General features: G+C 33.7%; 1 protein-coding gene and 2 long non-coding RNA genes across 11 annotated transcripts in view; 2 read left to right on the plus strand and 1 right to left on the minus strand.

Annotated features, from left to right (window-relative positions):
• Positions 1-14,335, minus strand: part of LOC100647047 — a 201,296-nt gene that overhangs the window by 12,810 nt on the left and 174,151 nt on the right. The window lies entirely within an intron of this gene.
• LOC110120120 lies at positions 3,531-9,250 on the plus strand. Of its 5 annotated transcripts, none has more exons than XR_007225353.1 (8): positions 3,533-4,227; positions 4,311-4,440; positions 4,710-4,994; positions 5,163-5,395; positions 5,543-5,675; positions 6,536-6,732; positions 8,126-8,261; positions 8,813-9,250. It is a non-coding gene; the product is annotated as an uncharacterized LOC110120120 (long non-coding RNA). The 5 variants fall into 5 exon arrangements; XR_007225350.1 differs by having other exon boundaries at positions 3,534-4,283; positions 4,337-4,440; XR_007225352.1 differs by having other exon boundaries at positions 3,534-4,227; positions 4,337-4,440.
• Positions 10,827-12,883, plus strand: LOC125385757. Its single transcript, XR_007225357.1, has 2 exons — positions 10,827-10,877; positions 11,333-12,883. It is a non-coding gene; the product is annotated as an uncharacterized LOC125385757 (long non-coding RNA).

Below are 14,335 nucleotides of genomic sequence, written 5' to 3' on the forward strand. Positions count from 1 at the left end.
ACATCTCGACGAAAATGCCTAATAGATGGGAGAAGATTCAATGTTTCTAATTATTTTGTTAATGATAATTCTATCAATAACGAAATTATCGGTAAACAGTTCTTGACCCAATATCAAGATAATTTTCGCTTTTTGTTAATGCAATTAACTTTCGAAATATCGATTTCTTTATTTTTTAAGTTTTAGTTATGTTTCTGTAAGCATGAATAATTTAAAATATTACAGGCACGAACATATCTTAGCACATAAAATTTCTTCACATTATTACATTGTTAAAAAATATTTGCGAATTTACAGGGACATATATTTTGCAAATAGTAAAATCACGGACATTGAAGATATTTTGTCGTACGAGATATGTATGACTTTCAATATTTGGACGAAATATCAGATTCAGAGGAATATTGAAACATTTTATTTATCGTGGATGATAAGAATTCTACCCTACGAAGATTTCAATTTGAAGATAGATGAACAGCCGTCGTAAAAGAGGAATTGAACCGCGTTTCCGCTGACACGTAGATTCTGTACGAAATGTGATTGGAACCGCGTAATAAAGGAAGGAAATATAATACATTGAATTTATATATTAATTGTTAAATATAGATATATGTATTATTTTACAGATTTTATTAAATTTCTAAATAATAACTGCAACTTCTCACGAATATTTCTATAATTCTCTATTAATTATATAATTATAATTTGTTAATTATATAATGTGTTAAATTAAACTTTTCTTGTAATTATTTTTGGAAAACTATCATAACGCTTCATGATACTATCAGATAACGAGAATAACTAGAAAATAATGAAGAATAATAAAAACTCAATTAGTATCTACAGTATGTACAAGTGAAAATTAATTTCTTTTACATTTGTATTATAATTCGAAGAATTAATAAATGGTAAGAAATAGGCAAAATAAGTAAACAAAAATATAGCTGAAATACCTAAATAGATTATATCCATCTTAAATAATGTTAAGATTGAAAGGGAAATGTAAAATGTGTTAAAGAATCTTCGAGATCTTTAGATCATATATACAGGGTGGTTGGTAACTGGTGGTACAAGCGGAAAGGGGGTGATTCTACGCGAAAAACGAAGTCGAAAATATAGAATAAAAATTTTTCGTTTGAGGCTTTGTTTTCGAGAAAATCGACTTTGAATTTTCGCTCGGTACGCGTGCACTTTATCACGTCTCGTTATAACGGAAGTTTAATTTTTCAACAAGACTCTGTACCGCCACATTTTAGTCATCATGTGAGAGATTTTTTAAACCATTACCAAGGCTGGATTGGTCGTGCTGGAACAATAGCTTGGCCACCACGCTCTCCTGACTTAACTCCGCTTGACTTTTATTTATAGAGCCATATTAAATCAATTGTCTATTCTGAAGAAATCGCAAGTTGCGAGCAATTGAAAGAAAAGATTATTGTAGCCTTTCATACTTTAAAACAATCGAATACGTTAGAAAGTGTTCATAGAAATTTAATTAGAAGAGCAGAAGTATGTGTTCGGCAGAATGGGCAACTTTTTCAGCAATTTTTGTAATAATAAACTTTATGATTACTTCATATTATTTCATTATGTATTTCTAATTTTCCGTTACGGCAAAAACAAACTTAAACTGCGATAATATCCATCGAGACAACGATCTACAGTGAGATCTATTATAACGAGACGTGATAAAGTGCACGCGTACCGAGCGAAAATTCAAAGTCGATTTTCTCGAAAACAAAGCCTCAAACGAAAAATTTTTATTCTATATTTTCGACTTCTTTTTTCGCGTAGAATCACTTCCTTTCCGCTTGTACCACCAGTTACCAACCACCCTATATATACAGCTATAATTCTTCTATAAATACAGAAATACAGTATTTATTATACAATTTAATCTTTTCTTTGTGTGTGTGTGTGTGTGTGTGTTTAACGTCGCATTGCTTCGCGAGAGACACTCTGTATTCTAATAGCATTGGATTCGATAATTTAATTGCCTAAATCCTTTAAACCTTCTAGATAATTGCAAATTTGTAGAGCCTGTATCGCATTTTATTCCGAGATTTGCAAGCAATTTCCCAGGCTTTGTTCGTTCGCTTCTAAATGACTGCATCGCTTTAACGCGGTCCTCTGTCTTCCTTAGTCTTATAGCTACGACAAGAATTGCTCTGGCGCTCTATGAAAATCAGTTTTCTTTAAAAGCGAGACGACAATGGCCGCAGAAGAAAACCATTAACAATTGAAAGTCGTTCACGAACAATTGTGCTTTCGAGACAAAGATATTCCACCGGATTATGAAAAATGTAGGAGTTTGAAAATAGATTCGATCGGTAATTGCATGTCCGTATAAAGATCGCGAAGGCCAAGAGTATAAAATCGACGTATAAAATCGACCTATGAAAACCCTAAATGAAATTAGAAGAAGCCCTGATATATGTAACTTCTGAAACAGGTAGAGGCAGAAACGAAACAATTTCGATGACGAAGTAACGAAAAGACGACTTGTTGATGATTACATCACGCGATTGTATCGATAAAAGTATTATTAAAAGGTAATGGAACTTCAATACCTCGAATGGTTTATATTAAAAACGATTTTTTAATATATATTTATAATATTATAAATATTATACTGTGCTGTCACACGTACGTATTCCAAATTATGATATTAGGTTGTCCGAAAAGTTTCTTTCGTTCCATAAGGTGATAATAAATCAACGACAATTTCTGTTTTATATTATTTTATTGAATTAGGTATGATCCATTTCGTTCTATTTCTATTATTATGTTCGTGCATAATTCAATAAACTAATATAAAACAAAAAAACATTGTGTCTATTATTTCCTTATAAAACGAAAGAAACTTTTCGGACACCCTAATACATTGATCTGGATGAACACGGGCTTGCTCGACCAGACAGGCGTCATCGATCTCACGACGACGGATAACGCGACGCGACTGTGAGATTCACGTGACAGAGGCCGATGCAGGAAGCACGTGGCCTATCACACGCATTCGAGTTCGATAGCTCGGTTGAATATGCAACGGCGACGCCTTGCAGTTCGCATTCTATTATAGATAGGTCAATATTCTTGCAAGCGCTTTGTGCGGCGCGCTTTTCGCTGATCGTTTATCTTGTAGCGTATGGCATCGCGCTCTAAGCATCCACAGAACGATGAATATTAATCATCGGTGACGCGTACCGCGGGATATCGATACTGGCAACCTGGTTACTATTTTTTCCCAATGATTTATCGCATAGAACGAGAAATCGGATAACAACCTTGTTGCATACTTGTGATAGCTATCTCATAGATATAAGAAAGATCGATGATTTATCGTTTGCAATTGTTTAGCGTTAATGGAGCGTGCGAATATGTTTGCGAAGCTGGATAACTATTATTAATAACTATTATTTCCATATGCTTCATCATTCTTGGAAAAGAATTTAAACAGACAGTTGAACTCTGTTATGTAGAACCAATCTTCAAAATTACGAAAGATTAGTTAAACACACCTGTTATCTTTATCGTGTAAAAATTTCCAACATATACAACGACCCCTGCATTGTAAAATTATTAAAAGTACCGAACCATAGTTCCTTTTTAGTTGCGTAGTTATTTTGCAGGAAGCTTGGAAACCACGTGATCGCCCATAATAATCGTCCAATGCTCTTGTAATGGTAAATATTGTTAAAGTAACAATATATAACGTTTTATTAAATACACAATTTATATAGAACAGAATAACTATTTTATATGTAACATAATAACTTGAAGTATTAACGAACACCGCTCTATTCTCTTATACATCTCGAACAGGAATGAATTTGTTATATTGCACATTCATTCGTTCAATACATACGCGATGCGTTCGTCTCATGGCGTTTTTCTTTCGTCTTCTTCTCTTTCATTCCTCGCTCGTACAATACAGATTTACACACATCTATTTTCTAACAAATCTAAAGAAAGTTACTCGTGACAAATGCTCTAACATTATGGACGCTTCTATTTAGCGATATTATTGAGATATGTGTAATTTTATGTGCTACACTGGATTAACCGCGTATAGTGACACACATATATGAGTATGAGTGTGTTGAAGTATGTGCGTGCGCAGCGTCTCGTAAAACAGAAGAATGCAATGTTTCGTACATATGGTGGCAAAAAAGATGGCGTGAGAAAAAGAGTGCTGAAACGCGTACAATGTTTATCCATGAGTATCTTGTAAAACACATATTATATAAATATGAAACTATTTTAATATCATTTCTACATGTAATGTGAGTGTTCCTATACATTTATTTCAGCGACTAAAGTCCGCAATTCTCAACAGATATTATTGACGAATGGCAAATTCGTGTCAAAGGAGAAACTTAACCTTTTGCACTTGAGGACTTCTTTGGTCGAGCGTAGCAGCTACTTTGGATGGTTTAGCGTGTACGTGACGCGTGTATCATAGCTAACGTAAAATTATTTTATATACAAATTAACTTACAAAAATATCATATTCTAATAGTTTATCTGTATTTACATCTTTGAGAATATGATCTTATAATATTAATTTCTGTATTTTATTTTTTGTACGATAATTTATGAAGCATTCACCAAGATGCATTCTTGAATATAATTGATCTCATTTTTCAACAGTTCAAAATCAAGTTCATTTTTATTTGAGCTAATTTCATTTCTGAAAACCATTTTTTTAGGATTTCTAAACTGTAATACTTTCGCCATGATCGTCGAATCCGAACTAACGTTGGAGACATTGTTAAAACCGTAGTTTCAGAGGGATATGGGATTAACAGGGACTGTCGCCTCTCGCTCACCACTGAGTTGCAGCACGGAACACTGCCTCTCAAGTGCAAAGGGTTAAAAATTTACGAGAAACGGTGCATCTCGTTCCAGCAGATTGTGTACATTTCTACGATAATTTCAATAGCGACAGTAGGATTGTTAGAGTATATAATCTGAATAATACCAATCCACAAAAAGTAAGCAAGATTTAAAATAATATTAAGTACATTACACGCTATTTAATAAGCCACGGAAGAAGAAAAAAATATTGCGAAACAAAGAGCAGAAATAAAATACACTCGATATAGGCGAAGCTGAATTGTGTTGGAAATCAAAATGTTTGAACTAACTTTTCTCGGTTTTAGATCATTATAGGTAGGTAGGGTTCTGCACAAAAGAGTCCAATTATCCATTATATGAACAAGTCTCAACATTTGGTGGAAAAGTTTTCAACGCCTATTTAATATGCTAATTCTTCAGTACACTAATTTTTTACTAAATATACAAGCTGTTTGCAAAATTTTAGTACAAACGGAAAGAAGACTCCGAAGATTATCTCCATCTAAAAAAAAGCCGAATTTGAATATTCGTTAAGAACGTACGCATCTCCTGTCCACAAATGTCCACAATTTTCGGAACACTTTGTATTACATATTCAAACGTTAAATTTCACAAATTCAAGTTAAAACATCTTTTAAACTAAAATAACTTTTCCACGCAAATGAGTTAATTTCTTTTTTTGTAGGAAATACCTATATGAACTATACGACTCCATTAAAAAAAAGAAAAGCGTGTCACCTTCGTATGACCTCTACTTGGCTGTCTACAAAAAAGCTAATTACACCGGATTATGTCTGCTCCGATACCATACAACCTCTGTTCGTAACATCTTCTCGTATTTTCGATACTAAGAGAAATAATCGCGTGTGTGTACTTAAAAACAACATACCGTGTATAAAAGTTTCCTAAGTGGCGATTTTTTAAGTTTTCCGTATAGTAGCCACTGTGCGTAACATCCGTAAAAATGCGATTAATTTCTGTCGAGCGATACATGCGATTTTGCTGCCAGGATATTGGAGAATTTTTTTTATTCGAAACAAATTTGACAGTCGAAAATCGAGCAGCTTTGGCGGTTAACGAGAATATCGTTTACGCAGCTATGCAATTAATCGCGATAATGTTGTTATCACATTTATATCGTGTTGCTGCGTCGTTTAGGATGGCGCTGTTGATTTTCACGTATAATATCGTCAGGGGCGTGTAATGCAGCGCGTTAGGTTACGTAGATGCATTTGACGAGTTCCCCCAGTCCAATTAAGTATTCAATTTCGCCTATCGATTTCAATTTCTCATCCCTCGTCCTCGACGACGATGTGACTGGGCCGTCGTCTTCACCTTCCCATCGAAATAATCATCGTCGGCTGGACGAAAAGGAAATTTCATCGCAGTCTATCGAAGTATCGTTGAAACGTAAAACGTAAAGTCGTCGGTCCTTTGTTGTTTGCTTTCGTTGCGGTTTCTTTGGCGCTTCAGAGATAATTGAGAGATAGTGGAACGAGAATATCGTGGAAACGCGATAATTGCCTTGGTAGATTACGTTTGTTCTCGCTGACGAAACCTTTCTCGCAGAAAAAGAATATACTTATTCGTTTTCTTATGATTTATATTTTTTATATTATTGATTTATATTATTGATAGTAATATTTTGTACACGAAATCATCGCTTATATTTTTCTAGGGAAGCTGGTGCATGTGCAATTGATGAGTAATTTAGCTCTTGAAATTTGATATTGTAAGATTGATAAATCGCTAGCAAAATTGTGAGATGCTAAGAAATATGTAAAATCAGTTCTCAGTTCCGAGGCCTCCGAATCCTCAGTTCTAGGAAAATATTTTCAAAAAAGAAGCAGCGACTGATCAACTTTATCAATATAGGTAAGACGCCACTAAAATATAGTTATCACGTTATACATATAGGAAATCATTAGGTCACTACGTACATTCCGTCTACCTTTTCCTTTTGCAAATACAAAAGCATCCGCGATATCGTCATAAATAATAAGCGACAATACGTGATAAATATTTGAAATCAGGATAAAGTATTTTGAAAAATCGAATTTGTAGGAATAAAATTAACGTTAAGAATTTATGTTATAATATTTAATATACGATATGTAATATATTTCTAATATAAATCTGTATTTGTACACTAATCCCTCAACTGGTACACTCAATCGCATTAGGTTTAATGACATTACTAGAAAGTAATTGTACGTGTACGTATTTTTTCTTTTATATTGACAAACTTTATTCGCTTTTTCACTTTCATTCGCGTAAATTGAAGGACGGGTGTGTATATCCCGGTTGAGATAAATTATTCTTCTCTACAATATATACATTTAGCATTAATAGTAGTAAAACATTAGCACTGAAACACACACAGTCATGTCATATTGATACTGTCTATATTTCAATGATATGTCTTGATGTTTCCCAAATGTGCTCCATAGACAATTGATCATTCCATAAAATATCTGCAAAATTTTATTCGAAAAACACGTTAACATACGCGTGCTCGAATTACGAGATTCCTTTTGCAAGGAGATTGGTCATACTGCTGTAGAAAAATAGCAGCTGGAAAACAGGATAACAATACCCAACATTTCTACGCGTTCACAATGTCGAAGAGAAACTGGTACTGTTGTTGGTAACATGCTCCTCTCGTTCACCTACCCCCTTTTCATTCTTTTTACGAAGCTGTATGGGATCGAGGGTACATTCAAATAGAAAGTTTAACACACGCGAGTAGTTGGCAATAAACGTTAACGAAGCCGCAGTTACTATTAGCCACGATCATGTCGATAGCCAAGGGATGCAGTGAATGGATGCAGCTTTGCTTGCGTGCACGATAAAGCACAAGAGGTATATTCGTAGATTTTGAACAGTATCCGTGTACTATATCAGCGTGGAATACAATTCTGAATAAATAATGAAGTACGAGCACTTGTACCGCTGCTTTCACTGTACCATCGATACAGCTTTTGTGTTTGTTATATACACGGAAATCGTTATATCTTGGGAATGAATGCTCGAAATAAGATTCTGGACGCTGGCGAAGTTTATCGATTCGTACGCTGAACATGTATTACGCGTACATTGCTGTGAATAATTGCAGACTCAAACGTATTTTCCGCATTATTTCTTTGATATTTCCAAGAAACCATTGTTCATGTCTGAGTATTGTTCAGTGAAATTGTGTTTGTAGAGGGTAGATTGAACGCTATGGGATACGAAGCAATGTTACATGGCGAATTATTGTCTTTCATAGGCGAAATAAAAGACAAAAGACAATTTTTCAGCGAGACTGAAGCGACTTTGAAGCTTTCAAAATTTCCGGATAGAATACGAAAGTTTATAATTAGAGAAAGCTACCTGTGGAAAATATCGCACAACTTGGAAAAAAGGTAAATCCCGCGTGGGCGGATATTCGAAACGGGACTTTATATAAGTTAGCGGATGGCGTGCTTGGCAGATTAGTAGAAGTAATTAAAGATAAAGGAAAATTCACTAAATATCGAATGAGAAGGTAACGAAATTAACATTGAGTTTATATGTGTTCAGAACGAGAAACACAATTTTAAGAGAAAATTTAACTGTTTGCTGTATCTTCTGTTTTCTTTCATATTGTAATATGAAATTATATAAGCGATTTCACCGATTTTTGTTTTAATATTACAACAAACTTCAAATGCGTTCCTCATCCACAAGATTACAAATAAATCGTTCATTGCAAACCTGCCAGATCCACAGAAACCTATAAGGAATCATCATACATAAAAGATGAATTTTTCATAGTAAAAACGCAAAGGATATAAGCAAAACGTACATCGCGTGTCTAAGAATTATCTACTAGATAAAAAAATGAATAATCTAAATTCTTCAGTGAAATTGAAAATTTATTAAAAGGAAATACAGCCAGTTTAAAATATACGTCGTCGTTTTCTATAATTTCAAGTTACCATTTTAATGGAGTCCATGGTGGAAAAATGTCGCGTCTACAAGTGCCAATCGTCGTCAAGTCATATTTGTGTTTCATCTACTAATTGGAAGTGGATATTAGATAACGCGTATTGCATCGATCAGAAATAATCTAATAATCCAAAGGAGGAAATGTCTAGCGAACAAACTGGCTGCTGCAACGTTTTCCACCCAAGATTCGTCGTGATGTCTTTTGTGGCAGAAGCACTCGGAAGAAGTTGTCACGCAGCAATTTCACAGAACGTTTTGCTTTGTCAATACGCTGTCGATTGTATTCTGTTTAATCCTTTGTTCGACGGTAAGCGTGCGCCGTGGGCTGCATATTTTTTACGGAACAGCGAAAGTTGAGCAGACTGAATTTTCATTGCAAAATATATCGATTGTAACTAAAATAAATTATGTAGTGACCTCAAAAGCCTTAATAACCATTTATTTCATTAAGCAATAATAACATGAACAATGTAAAAGTTTGAAATTATATCTTTTAAATTGAAAATTTAATAATTTTGTATAGTATGGTTTTAACGATTTTATTTCTTCTCTTAACATTTCCTACCTTTCATTAATAATTTACTGGAGCGCTATTACATTGCCGAGAAAAATACTGTTATAAGTAAATAACAAACAGTAATAATTCTATATGAAATAATACCAATAGCAATAACAAGATAAATAAATCAATACTGTTACTGGGCTGTTAGAAAAATAAATTCAGCGTCAAATTCGGAGAAATTGTTCTTATTCGAACCGACAATATTCGAGATCCAAATATTCGACGTTTCAGCTGCAACCAAAAGTCAATGCAGATGACTGTAAGGTTAACGTATGCAAATTAATACTACAATCATGAACATTCGATGCATCCTAATTTCCTTCTACCTTACTTCGATAACAATAGTCTTCGCTTTGGTCCATCTTCAAAATACATAATCGTCGGTATACCAGACATCGATCTCGTTTCTTCGTACTTTCTTTCGATTCGCTGCTACTTTTTTCTTTTTTCGAACGTGCGCGTATCAGATTCGTTAAAATTTCCGATCCTAGGTCAGTGATTTTTCATTTATCGCATACCCTTTTTATATACCGTTTTCTAGTATCCGTTTATGGTATAGTGATTTATATCATGGCTGTACCGGTGCATCGATAATGCTGGAAAAAGGAACATCAGGCGAATATATAGGAGCGAGCGTGCGTCTCGCTTCGCTTCGATGGCTTTCATATTTTTCCTCTGTTATTACGGACCACCTCGCTCTAATCGAAGTCTTATTTCGTAGCGAACAATACGCGGAATATAAAACCGTGGGTGCAGAACATGATGCATGTATTGAGTAAAATATTAGGTTGGTATGATCACTAGTTCCTACATGCAAAGTTGGTACGACTTTTAACGACGCTCTTTTGTTTTGGCGTCCGCCACGTGTTAATTATCTGAGTGTATCCGGTGTGTTTATATGGCTGGTGGTGAAATACAGAATATAAAAACTGAATCTGTGTCAATCAATTAAATATCGAACCTATTACCTACTTAAAACCTATTTAATAACAGCATGGAATGAAATATTGTACAGATCGTTTCAAAGAGTAGATATGGCTATAGTTCACAGACGAATATGAATATGCTATGTACGTATTTATGCGTCAGGTTGCCTTGTAAATTGATGTGGATTCTGCTGTGCTTGTTAAAAGTACACGAATCGTAAGGATTCTATGCAGGTAGAATTTAGAAGAATTTCCTTTGCTACCCCTGTGACAAGAAATTGTAAATATCTAATGGCTGGCAAGATTTGAATTTATCGTAACAAGAAGCATGAACAAATTGAGAATTTTGCTATTGTTAAATAATTTGTTGAAGTGGTCACCACTTCTACGAAAACTCTACATCTGTTCTTTTTAGTTTTCTCAAGCGTTGAAGCCATCGACAGCATATAGACAAAAGACTAGCATGAAGGCAGACCATAAACAATAGACGGGCGGCATTGGCTTCGGGGTTTTTCAGTTATAAGGTAACACTGCTAGCGTGCGGATCTGGACCAGCTCAAATTGTAATTCCTACTTATTATTACACTTCTCTATTAAATTAAATATATATATTTTGTACCTTACACTTTATCTACGCGTTTTCTCTCTTTATACATATAATAACCTCAACATGATTCTATCACATCTACAGCAGATATCTCACGTAATTTGTTTGATCTTATTATCGATGTACGTAATTTCTCAAACATCTGCGTTACTATTTTATGGTAGATATAATTTATAGTAAAGTTAGACTACGAAGTACCGATTGTTTTACCATTACGATAGAATCAAAGCTGATACGATAAAAACGTATAAAATTACACGATTTACTTTCACTGATAGGATACATTTTTTAGTAAACATTCCTAGAAATTCAAGTTCAGAAAGCAGACAGTTTTACGATGTAAAGTAAGTAAATATCATATGTAAAGTATTCTATCTAAAAAACCGACATCTTCCTTTTTAGCACATGTAGATGGACGGCTTGGTGCGTGATTACCGACAATCATTTCGCCGACAAAATTTACATCAACACCAGTTTGATTGACACCAGTTTCACCCACATTGTTTATTCACCGATAATGTTTTCGTCAGCGTTCGTTTCACTGGTACAGAATTTTAATTTATATACAGGGTGTTCATTGTTCACGTTGTTAGATCATTTTTCTCGTAAAAGATAAGAGGAATGAGCGAGTGGTTCAACACGAATAACGTATTCACGGTATTTTGTTCACAAGCGTAAAGATCTGTGTGCGTTTTGCATACGTCGAATCCTCTCGTCATTTTAATTAAAAAAGCTACAGTGCTGTGGATATTTGTAGACTGAAACACATTTTCCGCGTTGTTGCTTCAAGATTGATAGAAGAAATAAGAGACAAAGTGGGAACTTATAAGAAAATTAACACTGAGTTTGCACTTTTTCACGGCCAAAGATTCAGTCTCGCTATCGTGAAAAATCTAAAAATGGGCTTGAGTTTATAATTGCTCACGACACTGTATATATTAGGGAAACATCGACTGCGATCGATTAGTTTGGAAGATATTTTCACTCCAATTTTGTCGCATACCATATGAAAAAAAGGAAAGACGAAGTACTTTTGTGTTTATGTTTCCTTTGTCTTACATACAATAAATTTTGCAAAATTAAAGATACAAAAAAAGAGAAAGAGAAAATTCTACAAAGTTAAAATATCAAAATTAAACCAATCAGTTTTCAACTCTGTTGCTCTAATATCTTTTTTAAGGTTTCCATAAGAGAAGGTTTCTATTAAAAAAAAAAAAAAAAAAATAATAATGCAACTGCGTAAGACACAAAGATATTATCGCGAATATGTAGTTCACCTTGAACCATTCATCCTTTTCCTCTTTCATTTTTCCTCTCAACTTCACTTATCGCTTACGAGAAAAACATTGGGAACTAATCAATCTTGAACAGTGTACACACTTTATATATCTGTATATTTTCAAATATCATTGAAAAATAAACGAATCTGTCAAAGAAAAAGATAGTTTTATCGCGTGACTTTGTTGATTATATATAAGAGAAAAAATAAAAGGAAATACGGTAAAAATACGACAAGATAGTAATATAGTTACCAGTGATCACACATCAATCTTAAATGTATAAATACGAGAAATGAAATATCTTCCAATATTATCAAAAACTAAATGGAGAAAATAATCGAGGAAAATAATATTTTTATCGTGTGATTTTGTTGATTATATATAAGAGAAAAAATAAAAGAAGTAATAAAACGGTAAAAATACGACAAGATAGTAATATAGTTACCAGTGATCACACATCAATCTTAAATGTATAAATAAGAGAAATGAAATATCTTCCAATATTATCAAAAACTAAATGGAAAAAATAATCGAGGAAAATAATATTTTTATCGTGTGACTTTGTTGATTATATAGGAGTGAGAAAATTGAAGGAAACACGATGGAAATGTAACAATCTTGCAGATGTATCGCTACAGCTGTACTACCTGCCAATAATAAATGCCTGTTATATGCACAAATACGCAATAGAAACAACGATAACAGATGTTACCTTTTTATTGCCTCGTGGATTCTCATGCAGCACAAGCCGTATCGGTCACGTAAAAAATTACAAGTATACTAGTGCATATCATTGAAGAAACAATCCGTATTCTACAGCGAGTTGTGCACATAAACCTACCTACATACAAATTTGTATTTGTTGAAGCATCAATACGTGACTGAATTTTTCAATGAATTGCTTTATACCTCGTACCACGAGAATGTACGTATTTGAATTTATTTCTATAAAACACTTTACAACCACGTCAATATCGGATTGAAGACACGAGTATCATGATTTTATTACTATAGTTTGAAACAAGGCAGAAACGTTAAAATATTGAAATATATACATAAATATACATGTGTATATATATAAGATACATTTACTTGTAGTGAACATTCTGCAATTTTTATCTGTATTTCCGAATTGATTGAGGTATTTGTTGAAGTGGGTCTCACTTCTAGGAAAACTCTACATCTTCTCTAGTGTTTAGTTTTTTTTCCTTTGGAAGTAGTTTACAATCAATTCTCATTGAGAATTGTAAGTAAATTATTCTGGCATGGTATTATAACCTGAATAATAGATGATTATCGTATGTTTGGTTCTAGCTGAATCTAATGTTTAAATCTAGATGGTAATGTGTTTTTAGCCTGCGGATCTGATCCGTCGTGTCAAGTAATTAAGTAACTTGGGTTTTGATGGTTGTTAATTCTTATGTTATATCTATTACTAAATTTGTATATTTCTTCTTTAACTGTAGGTATCTTAAGGTCGCGATGTATTGTTTCGTTGGTAACATACCAAGGTGCATCTATCAAGGATCTTAGAGTTTTTGATTGGAATCGTTGAAGAATTTCTATGTTGCAATTACTCGTTCTTCCCCATAATTGGATCCCATAGATCCAAACAAGTTTTAATATGGGTGTTTAATTTTTGGCACAACGATTCTCTTTACAGCGGCTTCTTTCATCTCTATTATATGTTGGCAACTAAATGATTGTGGATTTTGTCATTAGGTGGTACTGACAAAATCTGCAATTACTTAGTTGCCAATCCAATAGTACCGCGAAAAGATTACCGACATACAGACAATGTGGATGATAAAGCGCAAAATCCGACAAGCCGAAAGGATCGGAAAACTTCAATAAGCCTAAGGCTATCAATATATTTCGGTATCGCAGTCGTTGATCGTTCAGTTAGTCACCGGAGAGTGAAGAGCGAAGAGTCGTTAATCGAGAGTTGTGATATCACGTTACTGCATTAAGTTCAAGTTAAATAATCATCGTTTTCTGTTTAATCTACTGTAATAAATCTATCCATCAATACATTATCATACAGAATAGAAACCAATGATAGAAAGTCTATTTTGAGATATAAAAAACCTCAACAGTATTAACGTAATTTCGAGATTCGTGTTCCATTGCAGTA

Source organism: Bombus terrestris, chromosome 10, assembly GCF_910591885.1.
Source record: "Bombus terrestris chromosome 10, iyBomTerr1.2, whole genome shotgun sequence".
Lineage (NCBI taxonomy): Eukaryota > Metazoa > Arthropoda > Insecta > Hymenoptera > Apidae > Bombus > Bombus terrestris.